This window comes from Mirounga leonina, unplaced genomic scaffold (genome assembly GCF_011800145.1).
Source record: "Mirounga leonina isolate KUSES-001 unplaced genomic scaffold, KU_Mleo_1.0 Mir_115, whole genome shotgun sequence".
Classification (NCBI taxonomy): domain Eukaryota; kingdom Metazoa; phylum Chordata; class Mammalia; order Carnivora; family Phocidae; genus Mirounga; species Mirounga leonina.
In genome coordinates this window covers 38,869,128-38,888,311 of record NW_023270268.1, presented here as the reverse complement: position 1 = coordinate 38,888,311, position 19,184 = coordinate 38,869,128, and the positions used below count along the sequence as shown (strand labels likewise).

Here is a 19,184-nt window from a genome sequence, read left to right as displayed (position 1 = left end):
GGTATCATTACTTGGACCTGAAAGCAGGGGGGTGGGTTATGTTGAATTCTCTGTTAAATTTTTATTGCTTCAAGCCTAGAATGAGTCAGACTACATTATGAAAATGTCCAGCATAGTTAGGGTAGTGAGGAAGCTAAAGATTTTAGCACTTGAAGGTGGAGGCTTGCCAGGGATATAGATTGAGGAGTCTCATTAAGTCTGGAACCTAAGAGGTGTTTAAACTGTGACTAAGAGGCAAACATGGATTTTATCCTTCTCAAAGCATGTTTAGAGGAGAGTTGTTCTATTCTGTTGGTATGCCATAACTAAATATTCAAATTTCAAAGCTGGCAAAGGCCTTCGAGATTTGTGTAATTAAAGCACCTTATTCTGAAGATGAAGAAAGTAACATCTTGAAACTCTAATCAGTTGTCTTAAGAAATATATATAAAGTAGAGCCATGGTCAGGACAAAATTCAGACTTTTTGACTCCTGACTTAGCAGGTCTTACCATCATCCCCTCTTTCTTTAGCAATTTTTTGTACATTCCTCTACACCATTCATACACATTGACAGATGGCTCTGAGATGTGTGGACTCTCAACAATGTTCATCAGTTTCTAGCAAATATTGATGGTTAGCAGTTCTATAATATGAGGATCTGAAATGTATAATGGATCTAAATTCTAAACTTATGGACAATGCTGTTAAATTATGTAATAGTCAGTTTTCATTATTACCCTGTTTCCTTTGTCTAACTGATTTTAAGTATACTTAAGTGTATGTATTTATACAATATGCTTTCACCATCATGAGAATTCTATAATCTATTTTTGAAAAAGAGCAACAATGTTGTGTGTGTGTGTGTATAATTGACTTTTCTAAAAAAATTCAGTTAGGGAGATTTGGTAAATTTCATTTACTGGAGTTGATAACCTCTTCTGATTCTAAGGCTGCAATCAATAATTTTTGATGGAAAGTGATTTGAATAAAAAGTATAGCCCTGGGAAAACTTTTAGAACCATGTGCTTTGTTTGAACTGGCATTATCTGAAAAACAAAAACTTGTAGGGTGCCTTCGTAATGTGGGTCATTAAAGTATAGAAGGGATAGGTAGTTTAAAGATTTTAAGGTCTTTTCCAGTAAAGTAAAGGAAACCATTAAAGAGCTTTCGCTTGATGGTGACAAGGTCAGATTTATACTTTGGGAAGGTCATTCTGGTTGTTGTGTGAAGGAGAAATTTTAAAGTGGGGAAAAGATGGCAGTCAGGGGACAATTTAAGAGGCAATTTCCATAAGCTAGGTTGGAATAATAAGGACCTGGCCTCAGAAAGTGGCAGTAAAGATGGATATGGAGTCATCAACATGTTGAAATCCTGAGAGATAATGGAGTAATCAAAGGTAAGTGTATGGAGTGAGAAGGAATTTACCTGGGCAACAGCACTATCTGAAGAAAGGGAAGAGATAACCACAAAGGACTAAGAAGTATTAGGCGCAAGATACAGGAAGAAAATAAGCAGGACATGTGTCTGGAAGTCAAAGGAAGAGGGAAAGGGAGGGTAGACGGTGTCTAACACAAGGAGGTCAAATGGGACAGGAATTGGAGTATCCTTTGGATTTAACCCCTTGGAAGTGATGGGTGACTTCATACTCGTCCTATGGGCAGAAATAGAGTATTGGCAAGTCCAATTGTTTTGGGTCCTGTGGGATGAGAAACAAGAATTTATTTTTATGCTGTTGATCTCCAGATACAATTTCAGAACTTCTGAAGGAAAGGCACAAACTTGAATTCAAGCCAAACTGACACTTACGCAAGTTAGTGACTCTCATTGTATGAGTCATTCAAACATACACTCAAACCCTAGAAAATGAGTGGTTATGCTTTCCTGATAAATTAATAGTAATAAAAACAACACAACAAACATTCATTGAGTGCTTTATATGAAGTATACCCTTTTTAAAAGTACATAGATTATCTAATTCAATCCTCAAGATAATCCTATTAAGTAGATACTATTATTACCCTCATTTAACAGCTGAGACAGCTGAAGTTTAGAGAGAACACAGTGTAAGTAATAGAGCTGGCATTAGTAACTGAATAGTTTGGCTCCAGAGTCAAATTCTCAATGCCAAAAATGTGCTTTACTTCTATTTATTATCATTACTAAAAAATAGAATGTAAAACATTAAACTAAAAAATAAAATTGAATAAATCAGTCAATATTCACTAGCATACCACATGTTTCTTCATTAGCCCCATAGGAGTTCTCACAGATATGAAAGATTTTTATTTGGGAATCCCATTCAAAAGGAATTCACATTTTTGAGAGGAAAAAGGAATGCCTGGGTTTATGCAGATATATTCATACTTGCATGAAATGAGCAGAAGGAGAGATTCAGGACAGTCCTAGATTGGACTGAGAATAATTTCATAGAGGAGGTAGATTCTGAGTAGTCATTTAGCTGAAGGGGATGAGGTAGTTGGATTTTCCATGCCATCAAGTGCGTTAGTCCTGGTGGGTGTGGGGAACATTACATCAGATTCAAAGCAGGAGAGCAGGTTTCTTAGAGCTGTGTAAGAGAATGTGGAAACTGAAATGCTGGAGAATCCCCTGACAGACAGCAATGAAGCCTGGCATCAGGAATTTATGAGAATGTGAAGGCTATGAAGAGTGATTATGGGACATGAATGAAAACTGAGCTAGTGGGCTGTGGTCTCTTATAGGTGAGGACTGGATCGAATCAAACTACAGGTTGGCTTTAGATCTGGACTCAGATGCTTTATAGGAATTCAGATCATTGGGTCCATTTGAATGAAAATAATTCTGCATTAAGTTTTATTAACTTCATGTCATTTCAGAAATCAGATGCAAACCATCTTTTATATTTCATGACAAAGTTTAACAATATCACTTCTGACAATAAAATCAGAGAAACTTTAGAAAAATTTTAATTTTAGTTTTTTTTAGTGTTCTTAAAGAATTCAACCATCTTTTATAGTCCTCTCCCCATCTTACCATTTAAGAAAAATATTAACTACATCTCTGTTTTTTTTTTTTTTAAAGATTTTATTTATTTATTTGACAAAGAGAGACACAGCGAGAGAGGGAACACAAGCAGGGGGAGTGGGAGAGGGAGAAGCAGGCTTCCCACCAAGCAGGGACCCCGATGCGGGGCTCGATCCCAGGACCCTGGGATCATGACCTGAGCTGAAGGCAGACGCTTAACGACTGAGCCACCCAGGCGCCCCTACATCTCTGTTTTTAAATAAAACCCATATATTTGAAGTATTTCTTTATTCATCTCCTCCATCTTTGGAAGCTGTGCCTTTATCTTTGGCCCTATGTCTCTACCCTTGTGTATGACACAGATGTATGTATCATCAAAAGGGCAACTTATCTAATGCTTACTATCAGCATATACATTTTGTCCTTAGAACTCATTAGTTCCCATGAGATACTTCTTTAAGAGTAATGAAAATTATATTCTTTTTAGTTTTTCTGTAAGTGAAGAATTAAAACAAATTCTATAATTTCAAAAATACTTGGAGAAAGGGACATGGATCTAAATAATGAAGAATGGGGTGTTAATTTTAAGAATAACTTACTTTTTAAATCTCATCCCATGTGCCAGACACTGATCTATGCTTCTTACATTGTCTCATTTTATTCTCACAGTGTCCCTGTGGGATAGGTATTATTATTATTATCCTTACTTTACATGGAAAGATGCTGTGGTTGAGATTTGCCCAAGATTGCACAATAAGTGAATGGTAGTAAATGGCAAACCCAGTCTTACTTCAAAACACACAATCTTAGAATCTCCTTATCCTGCTCCTTTTCCTAATATGATACTTTACATTTCTATCGTGTTTTGCAATTAGTAATTATATATGTCAGACAAATCATATCCTCAATAATTTCACATTCTTACATTTATCATGATGGCTGACAATTATAAAAAATCTGAATATTTAAGAATGAGCTGTAAATATAATTGCAAAGTAGAAATGGTACCTGTCTTTTCCTAATGGAGGCAGTTAGAGGTATGATAGGAATTCATTTTACTTGGTTAGAATTGCTGGACTCTGGGTAACCTGCTCTGAATAACCTGGATTCATGAATGTGAGGTTGTTTATATTATTCATATCAACATTCCTCAGGAGTATTGATTTTCCCATTGGGCTCCTTATATGCACACCATAGAAGCTGAGCCTGACACTCTGCCCATCTGTCCATCAGGCATATGAGTGAAGGGGCCTCATGGAAGCTCTTGCCCTGCCTTCTGGTATAATGCCTGCTGACCTGGGGACCTTTAGGCCTAAGTACCCTTGGCTCTGGTTCTGGAATTGCTGCTGCTCTGTCCTTAACTAGGATAAGGTATGGTGAGTGTCAGTATTCTCAAAATGCTGACTCCTAAACCTGGAAGAAGGAACACATTTGCTAGTCTGGAATCAAAACCTGAACAGGTATAGTTCCTAGATGGAGGCCAAGCCATACCTCAGTTCCTTAAATTTTAGCCCTGGAAAGAGAATGGCTCAGAAGAGAATTCTTAACCCAGAAAACACGGATCCTGAAATGGTATAGAAAGACTTTGGGGAGGCAGTGAATCTCCTTAGATTCTCCATGAATTTTCACTGGAAAGAGTCTGCATAGATTTCACTGTTTAGTCAGATTTTTCTAGAGAATTGCAATCCACAAACACAAAGAACTAGTATGTTTTCAAGAGCCTGAGCAGAGATAGTTGGGATGGGAAGGATTTTACATATCATCATATTTAATTAGAACTGAAGAAGTCTCTAGGCTGCATTCAGGGTGATTATAAAGTCTGGAAATATGCATGCCATTATTTTATCATGTGCTATAATATAATAACAATAAACCAGTTATTATGTATTTATCTGTGTTCCCAGACTTGGTGGCCATCCCATATGTATACCTAAGAGTGGAAATGCCAGGTGAGGGGCGCCTGGGTGGCTCAGTCATTAAGCGTCTGCCTTCGGCTCAGGTCATGACCCAGGGTCCTGGGATTGAGCCCCACATCAGGCTCCCTGCTCGGCGGGAAGCCTGCTTCTCCCTCTCCCACTCCCCCTGCTTGTGTTCTCTTTCTCGTTCTCTGTCAAATAAATAAATAAAATCTTTAAAAAAAAGAAAAAGAAAAAACAAAGAAATGCCAGGTGGTAGGGTCTATAAGTGAACATTCGTTTTTACAGAATAATCCCAGATCATTTTCCAAAGCAATTGTACCAATTTTTCCTCTTAATTTTTTTGGCAATCTAATAGATGTGAAATGAAATTATTATATTGTGGTCTTTATTTGTATTTCCCTGATTCTTAATGAAGTTGATTGTATTTTCATATGATACGTACTCAAACTTTTTCTCCATTTTCCTGCTAAATTGTTTTGTCATATTTTCATTAATTTGCCACATTTCTTTATATGTTTCATATTTCATTGAGTTGCCATATTTCTTTATATGTTAATCCATATTCCTATGTATGTTGCAAATATTTTCTCCTAGTTTGTGTCTTATGCTTTTAGTTTGCTCATGATGTCTTTTATTGAACAGAAATTCTGAAATTTAATGTAGTCAAATATATAAATTTTTTCTTTTATGGTTAGCATTTTTGTGTTTTGCTTAACAAAGGCTTTCTTACCCCAGAATCAGAAATATATTTTCTTCTGAAGTGTTTCAGAGTTTTGCCTTTTACAGTAGTTTCACTTTCTGGAACTGATTTTTTTGTACATGATACAAAATAGACAATCAATTTTTCTTCTTCAGATAGATAACTAATTATTCTAACATCACTTATTGTCTAGTCCTGCCATTCCCCAGGATCTACTATGCCTCTTGTACTATGTGTTGTGGTTTCTGTTTCTAGACCCTTAATTCTCTTTGTTTGGTCTATAATCCATCTCTGCACTAATATCTCACTGTCTTAATTGCTATAGCTTCATTATAAGTCTTTGTATCTTATAGGATAAGGCAAAAAGGATGCTCTTCTTCAGGATTACCTGTTATTACTTTTTAACTTTTATAAAGTTACTCTAATGTACATATCTAGGAGTGTATAATTTTTAAGTTTATAAATATATTCTTTATACTTTGTTCATGTTGGCATGCATATAACTCTAATACTCTTTCTTAGTATTTTCCTTAGGAGCCCACTTGCACATGTGCACTAGGAGACATATAAAAATATTTGTAGAAGCATTGTTCACAATAGCAAAAACTTGGAAATAACTCATATTTCACTAAAAGGAGAATGAGCACATAAATCTGTATAACATGATATTACCCAGCAGTAAAAAACAATGAAATAAAGTTGCTTTTGATAGTGTAGATGAATCTCAGAAACTTAATGTAAGATCAATAAATCAAGTCCCATAAGACTACATGCAGTATGACAACATTTTTATAATGTCCATAGATGATGAAGATTAAACAGTATTAAGCATGCATACATGTAGGTAAGAAGGCATATATGCATCTGTGTAATAAGGACGGAATTCAAAACAAAAATTCAGAGAAGTGGTAATTTCTGGGGGAGAGGGAAAAGAATGGAATGGAAAGAAACACATAGAGGAAAGAAGCTATTGGTAATATTGTGGCTCATGGATTGCAGTGTGTTTTCAGGTGTTTTATATAACTTGCATATATTTTGTATATATTCTCTTGCATGTATCAATTATGTTAAAAAGAAAATAAAAGAAAAAACAAATAGAAGGAGTTTTTTAATAGATTTGCAAAACTCTGCTTGATAATACTGCTTCCTTCCATTTCTGGGAAACACTGATTCTTTTATTGTTTCTCTTTGTGTGTTTTAATAAGAACAAGTCAGTTTGGCAGGCAGTAGCAGGGAGGCAAAGGCGCCAAGAGTGTATTTGCCAGTATCCCCCTGGTTAATTCTTATCAACCACAAAGCCCTATATTTTTCTTCTCTTCTCTCATTTATCTCCACCTTCTTTCTTCCTTTTCTTTTCTCCCTCCCCCTCCCTCCCAACCATGTTTTTCTCATCATCCCATGAGACAGTGCCTAGGCTGCTGCTCTCTGAGACTCCATTTTTAGTAGACTGCAAAACAGAGTTCGGGGAGGCTGTGTTGAGTCAGACTGGAAGGCCCCACGCCTCCTCTGTGCATTCATTTATTCTCTGGATTCGGAGCTGGCACAGTAATAGCTGTCACTAGTGTCAAAGAGAAAAATAAATACACTGCTGCCCTGACACAGCCAAATAAGAAAAAATAATCTCTAATCTGTCAAGTATAGCCCAAGCTGCTTAGCAGTGTGGTTTCTTATCTCCATATCACAGCATGCATGGACTGTATTTCTGGTAGCAGAGAGGAGAGTGAAGTTTTTAATGAAAAGAAACAAAAGGTAGAATGGAGGGGACTGTGGAGAACATCAGAGAGGTAGCTTGGAGGTAAAGGAGTTGTCAGAGCCATATGGATCTTTGCATTAGTCTCCAATCTAATGTATAGTTCTACTATCACACCCTTAGAAGATGTCAGGGATGAGAATGACAGAACAGGACAGAGAAAAATAAGTTCTGAAAGAATCAAAAAGGAAAGCAAATAAAACCTAACTCCAAATTAAGAAATGTTGAATGTCATGTAGAAGGAAAAAAATATGTTAGACTGTTAAGGTGAAAAAAGAAATGTCTGCTAATGAAAGAAAAAAAATGTATAAGAGTAATTGAAACATACTCTTTCTGAGAAAAGAATTTACCTGAGAAGTCTCATTATTAAACAATCTATACTAAAAGATTCTAGCTATGGGATTCCTTTTAAATGAAATATTCAAGTCTTGGAATTATCCAGTTTACCTTCATTCTTCAGTATCCTCAAGCACAGAATCAGCAGTTTTCTCAACGTGTCCAAAATCTGATGGAAGAGCTATAGTAAATGTGGCTAAGCCTTTATACACACACATACACCCCACCACCACCACCACCACACCCCATTGGGATAAAAGATTAAAAAAACAAGGGAAGGGTTTCAGTTATCTATTGCTTTGTAACAAACCACTCCCAAAACTTACTGGCTTAAGACAACAACCATTTTATTCATAATTTTGTGGCTCAATAGTTTAGGTTCGACTCAGCTGGGAGTTCTGTGGTTCTCATCTGGGGTCACTTATGTGACCACAGTCATCTGGGGCTTGACTGGGATCAGGTGGTCTAAGATAGGCTCACTCAAATGTCTGGTGGCTGATTCTGACTCTTGGCTAGTTGGTCTGGGGACTCAGCTCTGTTCCATGGAAGCCTCTCATCTCCCAGTAGGCTAGCCCTGGCTTTTTCCCATGGTGGTCTTGGGACAGCAATCTAAGATGATAGAACAGAAATGAAAGACTTCTTAAAGCCTAGTCCCAGAAGTCACATAATATCACTTTCACCATGTTGTATTGGTAGGATTATCACAAGAGCAGCCAAGATTCAAGGCATGGGGAAATAGGCTTCAGCTCTTGATGGGGAGGTATGATGAAATCACATTACAAAGGTGTATGCATACAGGGATGGGAAGAATTATTGTGGTCATATTTGCAAATAATCTACCACAGGAAGGAATTATAAAATATCTTCAGAGATTTCAAGGTAAGAGCTTGGAGTAGCAAATGGGATTCACAACCTGGAATAAACCTATGATTATAAAAGGAAAACATGATGGAAAATCAAGTCAACCATAGAGGGCCTAACTCACTGGCCTCTTCTGTTAGGCTTCCTGATATTCTGAAAGCAGTAACAATGGATTCCTAGCCTGATGATTTAAGTGACCTACTAAGAAGTATCTTATAATGCTCTGTGTTTGGATATAAAATTTTTATGGAAAGATATATATAAAGCTCAAAGGAGATAAGTTAGAGAGCATGGCTCACTAATATTTTATGCTACTAAAGGACATTCATGGAAAATTGGCCCTTGCTCAGCTAGAGCAGGCAATTATGGAGAAGTTTTATTTAATTTGAGAACTTCAGTTGGCTCTTTTTACCACCAGTGATGAAGAGAATGTGGAGGTGGAAATGTGGCCATTTTAGCTATAAATGTAACAGCATCTCCACTGAGGGGGTTTCTTCCATAGCTACACTTCCATTGTAAGGGGCTGTCATGTCAAGCCTGGTTCACATCCCCATTCATTTGGCGGGTGGTGGTGCTTTGGAAAAGGGGGTAGCTTAAGAGATGGCAAAAGCTTGATCTTGGCAACTTATTCACTTTTCTTGAATAGTTTAAGAAGAAATAAAGTTAGGGAACTATGTCGCATGGATTTTATTGCACCCTTCCAGGGTCTTGAAGAATTTCTTAAATACGGAAGCCCATGAATTCTTCACTGAACTATAAACTATGTTATCCAAACACTCAAACTTACCTGTATGTTCTTTCCTATTCTCCATTCTCTCCCATCCCTAGGGGTAAATCTTATCCTGAATTTTATTTATAGTTTTTCCATGTTCTTTTGAGCTTTATAAAAATATTATCATACTCTTCATTGTCAAGCCATTTGCTTTTTTTCCACTCACAGTTTTTCTAAAATCCATCCATGTTATGGTTTTCAGCTGTAGTTCATTCACTTTTATTGATAATATACAAATATATGACTATTCCACACTATACCTATTCTCCTATGGACAGAGTTGCTTCCATTTTGAATATTCTTGTACAAGACCCTTGGGGCCCATGTAGAAGATCCTTTAAGTAATGAACTTGGAGTGGAATTTGCAATACCGAATTGTTTTCCAAAAGTGGTGTCCCCACCAGCATGTGTAAGCATTTCCATTGCACCACATCCTCACTAATGCTTACTGTTGTGAGACTTCTTCATGATCAGTTTCTCTACCCTGGTGACAATACCACACTATTTTAATTATTACTGCCTTTTAGTAATTAACTCTTGATATCTAATAGGATAAATCTTACTTCCCTGTATTATTCTTCATAAGTATCATAACTATTTGGATCTTTTTCTTTTATTGTAAAATCTCATCTAATTTTTTGACTCACTGTGTTGGTATTTTGATTAGAATTGCATCAAATCCATAGATGAGTTTAGGGAGAATTGACATATATATGATACTGTCTTTTTGTTCTTAAAATCTGATATCTCCCTTTTTTGTTTTCTTTAAGTCATTCAATAAAGATTGAAAATTTTAACTCTAAGAGTCTTGCACAACTTTTATTCCCTTTAGTCCTAAGAATATTGTATTATGTTATAAATAGTTTCATTTTCAACATTTTATTTTCTGAGTGTTGCAATTGAGCAGTCTTGATGAGTAAGAAAATGGCCCAGCTCCAGGTAGCCTGGAGCTTGTAGTCTATGAGGCGGGCAAAAGCACAACTGCCGTGAGTGTTAGCAAGAAGTGAATGGTGCAAAGAGATCATAGACTTGGAGGATCTACTTGAGGGAAAGGTCTGGTGTGGTAAGAGCTATGACGAGGTGGGTGGAAGGGGCCGTGGGAGCACACTCAGTGGGCCAGAAGAGGCTTCTGGGGAAATGACTGGTAACCTGAGATCTTACATTTATATCAAGGAGGTAGCCAGGCAAAAATCTGGGAGAAGCCATTTCAGGCAGAGAGGATAGCATGTGGGAGGGTAATAGCAAGATGGAACTTCAGTTCTGCCTTTTGTCCAGAGAGGCCAGACCATGGACAAGAAAGAGTAGGAGATAAAGGTGTCGTGGAGGGGGAAGTTAGCCAATGAACCTGAAACCTTATTCAGGAGTTTGGACATGATTCTGTAGGCTGCAGGGTGCTAAATGGGGGAGATGTATTTTTAAAAGGTCACTCTAACTAGAATATAAAAATGGATGAGAAGAGGTCGAGGTAGTATGCGAGAGAGGAGTTAGGAGGTGATGTTAGTTTAAACCCAGAGACTCCTTGGTTGGATCTGAGAGAAGATTTGGAGATGGAACTGACAGGTCATGGCTATTGAACAGATTTAGAGAAATAAAGACCATTATGAGTGACTATCAATTTTTTGGCTTTAACCATAAGCTCACTCTGCATTTGACTTTCAAATCTAGTACAGTTTGGACCTCATGTGCTATTCCCTTCCATCCTTGTTTTATGTTCCCTAGTAGACTTAACCTCTTAGTTATGTCCTCACTTTTAGTAAGAGTCAGTAAGAGTTAATGTATTGCCAAGTGAATAAGTGAATTAATGAAAAGATTTGAGAAATGCATATCCTTTCACTGACAAAGAGGTAGTGGAAATAACAAGTTACAACAAGAGCTAGCTTTTTGGGTCCATTTTCTATGTTCCTGGCTTTGAACTTACCATTCTGCGTTTATCATCTCATTTAATCTTCACAACAAAGAGTAGAAATAGATACTTCTATTGTTCCCTTTTTTTAAGTAAGAAGTCTGAAACTCAGATTGCCTAAGTAACTTCCAAGGTGTGACTGACTCCAGAGCTTGTATGCTACACTCAACTCTGCAACTTAAAATGCATCCTTCGACCTAGAGGAGCATCAGCAGCACCTGGAGCTTATTAGAAATATAGTCTTAGGTCTCAACCCAGACTTCCTGAATCCCAATCTGCATATTACCAAAAGCCCTAGGGGAATTTGCTATGTTGTACTCCCAAACTGGTAGAAAGATTTAATACCTTACTTAGGATTTAGTAAGGACAGACTTATAAGAATCAAGATAATTTTAACTTATATTTAATCCATATTATTCAGGCATCTTTGAAACTAAGCCAAATCAATTAATTTTAAAATTTATAGCCACAAGATTTAAATGGCAATCTGTGTCAGTGTACATGTCTGGGTCAAATATTGTATAGTGTATTATGTAGAAGATAATTGGTTGAATACTGTTAGGCACACAGAACCATCACAGTGAGAAATGCCCAATGTTCTGGTCTAAGGGTTTTAGCACTACCAGTGTGGGAGGTGCTCAACCTGATTTAGCAATTATATTCTTATGTCATTAAAATGAAATGGCCCCAATAAAAGTAATAGAAGTCAATCTTAACTATAGTTCTGAGATGCTTTATTGCTCTATTTCACCCTTACTTACTAAATTCCACTGCATGAGAGGTAGCTATAAAGGTTTCCAATTGGCAAGCTACATTATCAACAGAATCATGAATATGAATGATGACATCATTGTTTTAGCTTCAGTGAGCACGTGTAATTTTGAAAGTCATTGCTACTGGATCATAGGTCCCTACAATCTTTATTTTCATTTGATTTCTTGACTCTTTCCTGTTGTTGCATTTTCTTCCACCAATATGTGAGTGTGATTTTAACATCTATATGAATTTGACCTGATTTTGACTGCCTTTTTTTTTTTTTTGGAACCTCTGTTCCAGTACTTTGTAAAGTAGATTACACAATCTTTTCCTCAGCTTCTCAAGGATACTGTATATCGCTTGGTCCCCCTCGTTAAATTAAGTTCTACAACGATGAGAAGTATTGACTATAGTGATGACAATTGCTTGCATTTATTGAGTTTTTATTTTGTGCCAGGCACCACCCTGTGCTTTATATTGCATTAGGCTCATTCATTAGCCCAATTTCCCATTAAAATTTTTTCTCATCATGGGCACCTGGGTGGCTCAGTTGGTTAAGTGACTGCCTTCGGCTCAGGTCATGATCCTGGAGTCCTGGGATCGAGTCCCACATCGGGCTCCCTGCTCGGCAGGGAGTCTGCTTCTCCCTCTGACCCTCCTCCCTCTCATGCTCTCTGTCTCTCATTCTCTCTCTCAAATAAATAAAATCTTTAAAAAAAATTTTTTTTCTCATAAGAATATATCTTTATATCCATAATAAAAATTTCCCCACTTTCTTTATTAAAACAGTTTTTAATTTTTCTTTAGAATGCTGAAGTTTAGCAAAAAAATTTCATAAATATTCTTATTATAGCATAGACTCCTACTGAATATTTTGTTAACTTATAGTAAAAGCTAAGATAAAGAGTGAATCCTAATGTAAACTATGGACTTTAATTAATAATGATGTATCAATATTAGCTTATAATAGGAGATACTGAGGGTGGGAGTGAGGGATTATATGGGTACATATTTTGAGATTTTGAGTACTTTCCACTCAATCTTTATGTGAATCTGAACCTACTCAAAAATAAAAAAATAAATAAAGTCTGTTAATTAAAAATGAATGACCACATTATAAATCTTTAATACAACCTCTTTCTTTGATAGCAAATAGAATATGTCAGATATTTCCCATGTCCCCAGTAGTCCAAAACTATATGAAAACTGGAGATTTTTAGTTCTTCATTAAACCTAGGACTCTAACTCTTATAGCCTCATGAACTTCCAAAGTGCACCTGGCCTGTTTTAGTGGTAGTACCTGGGTTGACCAGTGTGGTAATGGTCCTACTACACTTCATCTCTATCACTGTATCAGGGGTCTGAAGAATAGCACTGAAGCTGGACTCTTATGGCTAGTGGGAAACTTTTCCTCTGGTTAACCTTTCCTATACAGTGATTTCCTTCTCAATCCCTTAGAATAGGTACTGTGAGACCAAAGGTTTCTTAATTGCCCAACTCAAACTTTAATTCTTCTATTTTATAGAATGAATATTAGCCCGCTTGAGGGTCTTGCCTCTCCTCTTTAAGTCTCCAAACTACCCTATTGACAAAGTCATGACTGGATAAGAGATTTCATGAAGTGATCATAATGTATTATCAATGTATTGTCAAAGTAATTGACTGATTCAATAATCACATTTCTGAAGATCATTTTCTCCATTGCTATGATAATTATGGCTTCTAACATATGTAGATAAGTTGCTGACATGATTGTCAGGGTGTTGCTTTTAATTTGCAGCAAAAAAAAAAAAGGTATTCTAGGTTACAAATTTAAGGGCCTCTACAATAGTCAATAACCTGATTATTTGATAAGTTACCCACTGTGCTTCATAGAGCTAAATGCAATTACAACCTTATCCCAGCAGAGAGAAATTAAGAATGTAGGGAAAGGTAAACATTATCCTCTACGAGTGGAAAGTAAATGGAGACTCATTTGGGGAGTGGTTTTTGTGGATGTCATATGCTTTAGGAAAGAATTTCAAAATGGCCTGTTTATATAGGAAGGATACTCTAATGTTAGAAATATAGGCAAAATGTACTATTGTCATAGTTTTTCTTCTCTTCCCATAGTGTTTTCATTTGCATTTCACAAGCATACAATATAGGCAAGGACAGAAATTATCCTACTTTATGGATAAGAAAACTGAGTGTTAGAGAAGTTAAATTACTTTCTCCAGTACTGTTCATTAGTATTTGTCAAAACTGGGCATGGTATCTATTTTTTTCTAATTCTTAGATCTCTGCAAATGCTTTTCATAATGTGTTAATGACCTACTTCATCCTTGAAACCCACTCTCCTGTTAACCACTCAATACAACAAGTTTGAGACTTAGGATAGATGAGGTCAATAATAACAGTATATTGCATATACATTATATATATATATATATCCATAAACATACCTATGCATGCACACATATACACTTCAGTTCCCATTTTTAATGAAGTGTTTTTTATATCTATTTTTTTCAGTTGCACATTAAGTCAGCTGGGATATGAGATTTCCCCAAAAATCTCCCTGAGCCAGATCTAGAAATGAATATAAATTCAGTGAAATTGTTTAGGACACTGGAAGTATAACTTCATGTCACTGTGAGAGTCCCATGCTGGTAATAGTGCTATGTTCACAGAAGTTTGGAAAACTGTATTTAGGTAATCTCTAGAGGAAATTATATACACAGAGCTTGCAAGTCAACCAGCATTAACTCATTCAATTGCAGCCCAAATTATACTTTTTGGGAGTTGTGTCTCTAATCTTTTCTTAGACTCAACTGATCCATTACTTCAACTGATGTGCAGTTTAGCTTGCTATTTCTAATGAAAAACTTTTTGTAAGGAAATTGGTTTTCCTGTTGGAAAAAAAAAAAGTACAGAAGTCTCCCCAAAGATTTTTCTCTTTTTCCTACTAAATTTAACTAATTTTCCATATATCCGATTAGGAAAATAGAGCTATTTTTAAAGAAACTTTCTGATACAGATTTCCAACCCTCCTTTTCCTCTTCCTCCCTGCCTCCCAAATGGATAAGTTTACAAGGGACATACTTAGGCATTGATACATAGTTCCAAAAGCCTTCACTTATTCCATTTCTCCCATATTGAAGAATTTCAGCATTTAGTAATAGTTATGAGATTTTTGTTTTAAAGTTTCACAAGATGGGGCACCTGGGTGGCTCAGTCGTTAAGCGCCTGCCTTCAGCTCAGGTCATGATCCCAGGGTCCTGGGATCGAGCCCCACGTCAGGCTCCCTGCTCAGTGGGGAGCCTGCTTCTCCCTCTCCCACTCCCCCTCCTTGTGTTCCTGCTCTCACTATCTCTCTCTGTCAAATAAATAAAATCTTTAAAAATAATAATAATAAAGTTTCACAAGATGAAAGGGACTTTACTTAAACCTTGAGTTGTTCATAGCTATTTAGATACTTTGAAGCATATTTTGAATATTATTAGTACTCTTTGGACAATGTAGTTAGCAGAACACATCAAGTTTTTTACAACTTGGCTGTTAAGAGGAAAGGGCATTCACATATGCTGTTGGAAGTGCTGTCTGCCAACCTGAGCTGATCTGTGAGCTAGGCGCTACCAGAGTGGGGGGAAGAAGTACAAAAACTGAGAATACGCATTTAGGAATGTTCTCAGTGATTTAAAAGAATCATTTTATATCTACTTAATTTAATAATGAATATCTGGGCTTGTATTTTATATAATGTAAAAATACCACTTATCCAGCATTTCTTTTTTATTGTATTTTACAAAAGTATCAGTGGCAATAGTTTTGAATAATAGCAATACTAATTAACTAGTTAATTATTGCTCCTTCACCACTGAGAGTTTGAGAAGCAGTGCTAAGGGAAGTCAATTCAAAGCTTTCTTCATGATAGGGGCATTTCATACAGAAAAAGAAAATGGCTAGAAAATCATTTTCAGGTTATGGTTTAAAAAATAGTTTGGTTGAAGTTCACCAGGTAGATAACTAATTTCTCAGAACAAATCTTAATTTCATTAAAGTTCATCAGAAAATTACTCAAACATTTTTAAGAGATGGCATTTTTTTTTTCTAGAAGGATATTCCTGATTAAAAAAATGATTCGCACTCAAGTAACTTTGCTTCAGATTTTCTTTTATTGGAGTCAGGAAGAAGAGGGAAGCAGTTTATTCAGTTGGATACTTGGAATCTGAGTTAACTACATTCCTTCCTGCCTTAAGTGTTCCATATTGAGTAAGTTTGTTTGAGGTAGCTGAGCTTCAAGTAATTCTGGTTGTCCAGTTCTCGATGAAAATAGCTGTTTTCCAGGAAGGGCCCAGTAGAACTGAACTTCAGGCATGACCTCTGTGATGGGTACACCAATACCAGCTTGGTATGTCTGGGGTGGGTGGAGGGGGGAGAATGAAGCCGGGAAGAGGGGACAAAAATGCCCTTTAGTGATATCTTTCGTACCTCCAAAGAACTAAATTAATTTATCTTTCACCAAGTAAATATTTAGTTCCTGAATGTTGTAAGTTGCTTCCCCAAAAGATAATTTTTATATCAAGGGCAGATTTTAATGCTCCTTAACTGAGTTCACAAAATTCTTATGATGGGAGGTGTTTAAAGCTTGCAATCTTTCTAAAATAACAAACATATGTAGAAATAGATATTCCTCAGTTGAAGCATTCCTACCATGGTGTGAAATTCATTCATGTTGAAAGGGAAATAAAATATTGCTTTTGATGATTACTTATGATTGCAAAGAATGCTGATTTAGAAAAACACCCTCTATAGATTCTCTCAGATTTTTTTATTTTAACATCTAATAATATTTATGAGATTTTTGTTTTATTAATTTTAATTTTAGTCTTTTTTGCTCTGTTTACATAGTATATAAAAATCTATGAGTCTATAGAAGTTATGGCTATGGGAAATAGCTTTTATATTATAAATAAATAATATGTAAATAGTATATATATTTTAAATGACATATTGCCTATTCTCTCCTTTTAAAAAGGGGGAGGGGAGAAAATATAACAAATTATATTCCTTAGAATACAAGAGTTGACTTTATAATACTTTAGAGTTTATTTTCATCACCTGCCTTGCTGCTCAGATTTCATGATTTCTAACTAGTCTACAACTGCACTGTGTAAGTCCATTAAATCACAATGAAAAACATCTCATACTACGGAGAAATGCCCCTAACAAAATTGGGTATAAATAGAGACAAGGAAAATTCCTGGCACAAAGATTGAAAGGACGTTTAATAATGATCTTCGTACCTATTTCCTTCAAAGGATAAGAATAATATATAGTTTGCTATTATATATATTAAAATCATTTCAAACTGCCACTGTTTTAAATAAACACACATTTTGAGAAAGCGGAAAGGAATAGTGAATTAGTTTTAAAATGTGGTGTTTTAGATTTAAAGAACATACATTAAAATTTTGAAGGTGATAGATTTTCTTTAGAGCATGTAAGGACGTGCACATTTCTTCAATGTCCCAAGGATTTGCATATAAACTAGATTTAGAGCACAAAACAAATTGGTAAAGCTACACCTTGCTTTTTAAGCATTAACACCCATGCAAAGTTGAAGTCAGATTTTAGCGGTATTTAAAAGCACCACCGTATGTTATTGTAAGTTTACATTTCAATATCATTTCAAAGTTACGATCTCTTGCCTATTGGAAAGAAAAGTTGGAAGTTTAAAAAAGGTCTGTTTCAATAAGCGTATGTGAATAGCCATTTCGGTAAAATTATTTGCAGATTTCAGACTCAGGCAAACCCTAAACATGTGAAGAATGGATTATGGATTATATTAAAATGGATGTTAAACAGGAGGGGTCAACTCTCACCACCTAAGAAGCTGAAACTCTATTCCAAAATCAACAGAATGAAATAATTATACACACTAAAATGCTGCACCAGCTGTTAACTCAGCATCCATTGGCTTTTATATTGTGCCCTCTGGTGGGAAAATTTGTAAATCACAATTTTACCAATTTTGAACCGACTCAACAAGGCTTTGTTACTTCTTATTCTTGGACTTTTATGTATAATCAAACTTTAGCCTGAGGGAAAATACATGATGACTTTTTGAGGCAGAGTTGTTTTAGGTTATCAACTAACGTAACCTCCCAATTTTATCTGGAGGTGATAAATGATTTAGTCAGGTTTGAACGAAGTGAACTATTTATTATTCAGTTCTCCTGTGTCCCAGGGAAAGTATTAATTATTGAATACCTCTTAAGTGCTAGACACTGTATAAGCATCATTTCACTTGACCTCATTAACTCTGAATTTAGTCCAGTGCTTTTCCTATTCATTTCCCTGTTACCTTCAGGTCTTCCCAGGGCTAAAATTTCATCTCCAGTCTATTCATACTTGCATATACAGGCTTTATATGTTATTTGCTTCCTGTCTCCCTTCAGGCAGGGGCCTCTGAGGGTCAAGACTGGTAGGGGTGGGTCCCAGGAGGTGCTGCTCTCAGGCTAATGAGACCAGAGGCCTGAGACCTAGGGTCCTTCACATAAGTTAGTAGTGGGACTGAGAAATTTAACTCCAGGCCACCTATTCTAGGCCAGGTAAGGATAAAGGGCCATGGCGAAGTACTGCAATGGGGTTTGTGAAGCCAGGAAGGCTGAGGAGAAAATGAACCAAGAAGGCGAGTGAGAGGAGGCTGAATGGGTCCAAGAAGGGAGTGGGAACACACTGGAGCATTTTCATTCAGCCTTGGGGTGGACTTGTCTACATGTACTAGATCAATCTGAAAGGCTCAGAATGGGCAAATGTGGGTAGAATTTTTTAAAATTAGAAAATGTTGCAAAAATATGTAGTTCAACTTTTGGTTTTTTTAAATTGTCTTTTTTTCTTCTTATAATATGATACATGATTCACATAATAATATAATAGCTAACACTTATAGGCTATCTTTTATGTATTTTGTTCCAAGCATGTCATATATCTTAACATACTCAGTCCTCACACATAACCCATGAAGCAGGTAGTGTTGTTGCCCTCAACTTGCCGATAAGGAGATTGCAGACCAAAGGGAATAAGTACCATGGCAGATGTCACATTCCCAGTAAGTATAAAGACCTGAGGTTTGAACCCAAGCCATCTGGCTTCAATCTGTGCTCCTAACCAATACTCTGTGCCTACCTGAAGTTATGAAAACACAATAAAAAACCA

The 19,184-nt window shown here is 36.2% G+C and overlaps 1 protein-coding gene across 5 annotated transcripts in view; it reads left to right on the top strand.

Annotated features, from left to right (window-relative positions):
• Positions 1 to 19,184, top strand: part of SLC9A9 (solute carrier family 9 member A9) — a 685,847-nt gene that overhangs the window by 175,037 nt on the left and 491,626 nt on the right. The window lies entirely within an intron of this gene.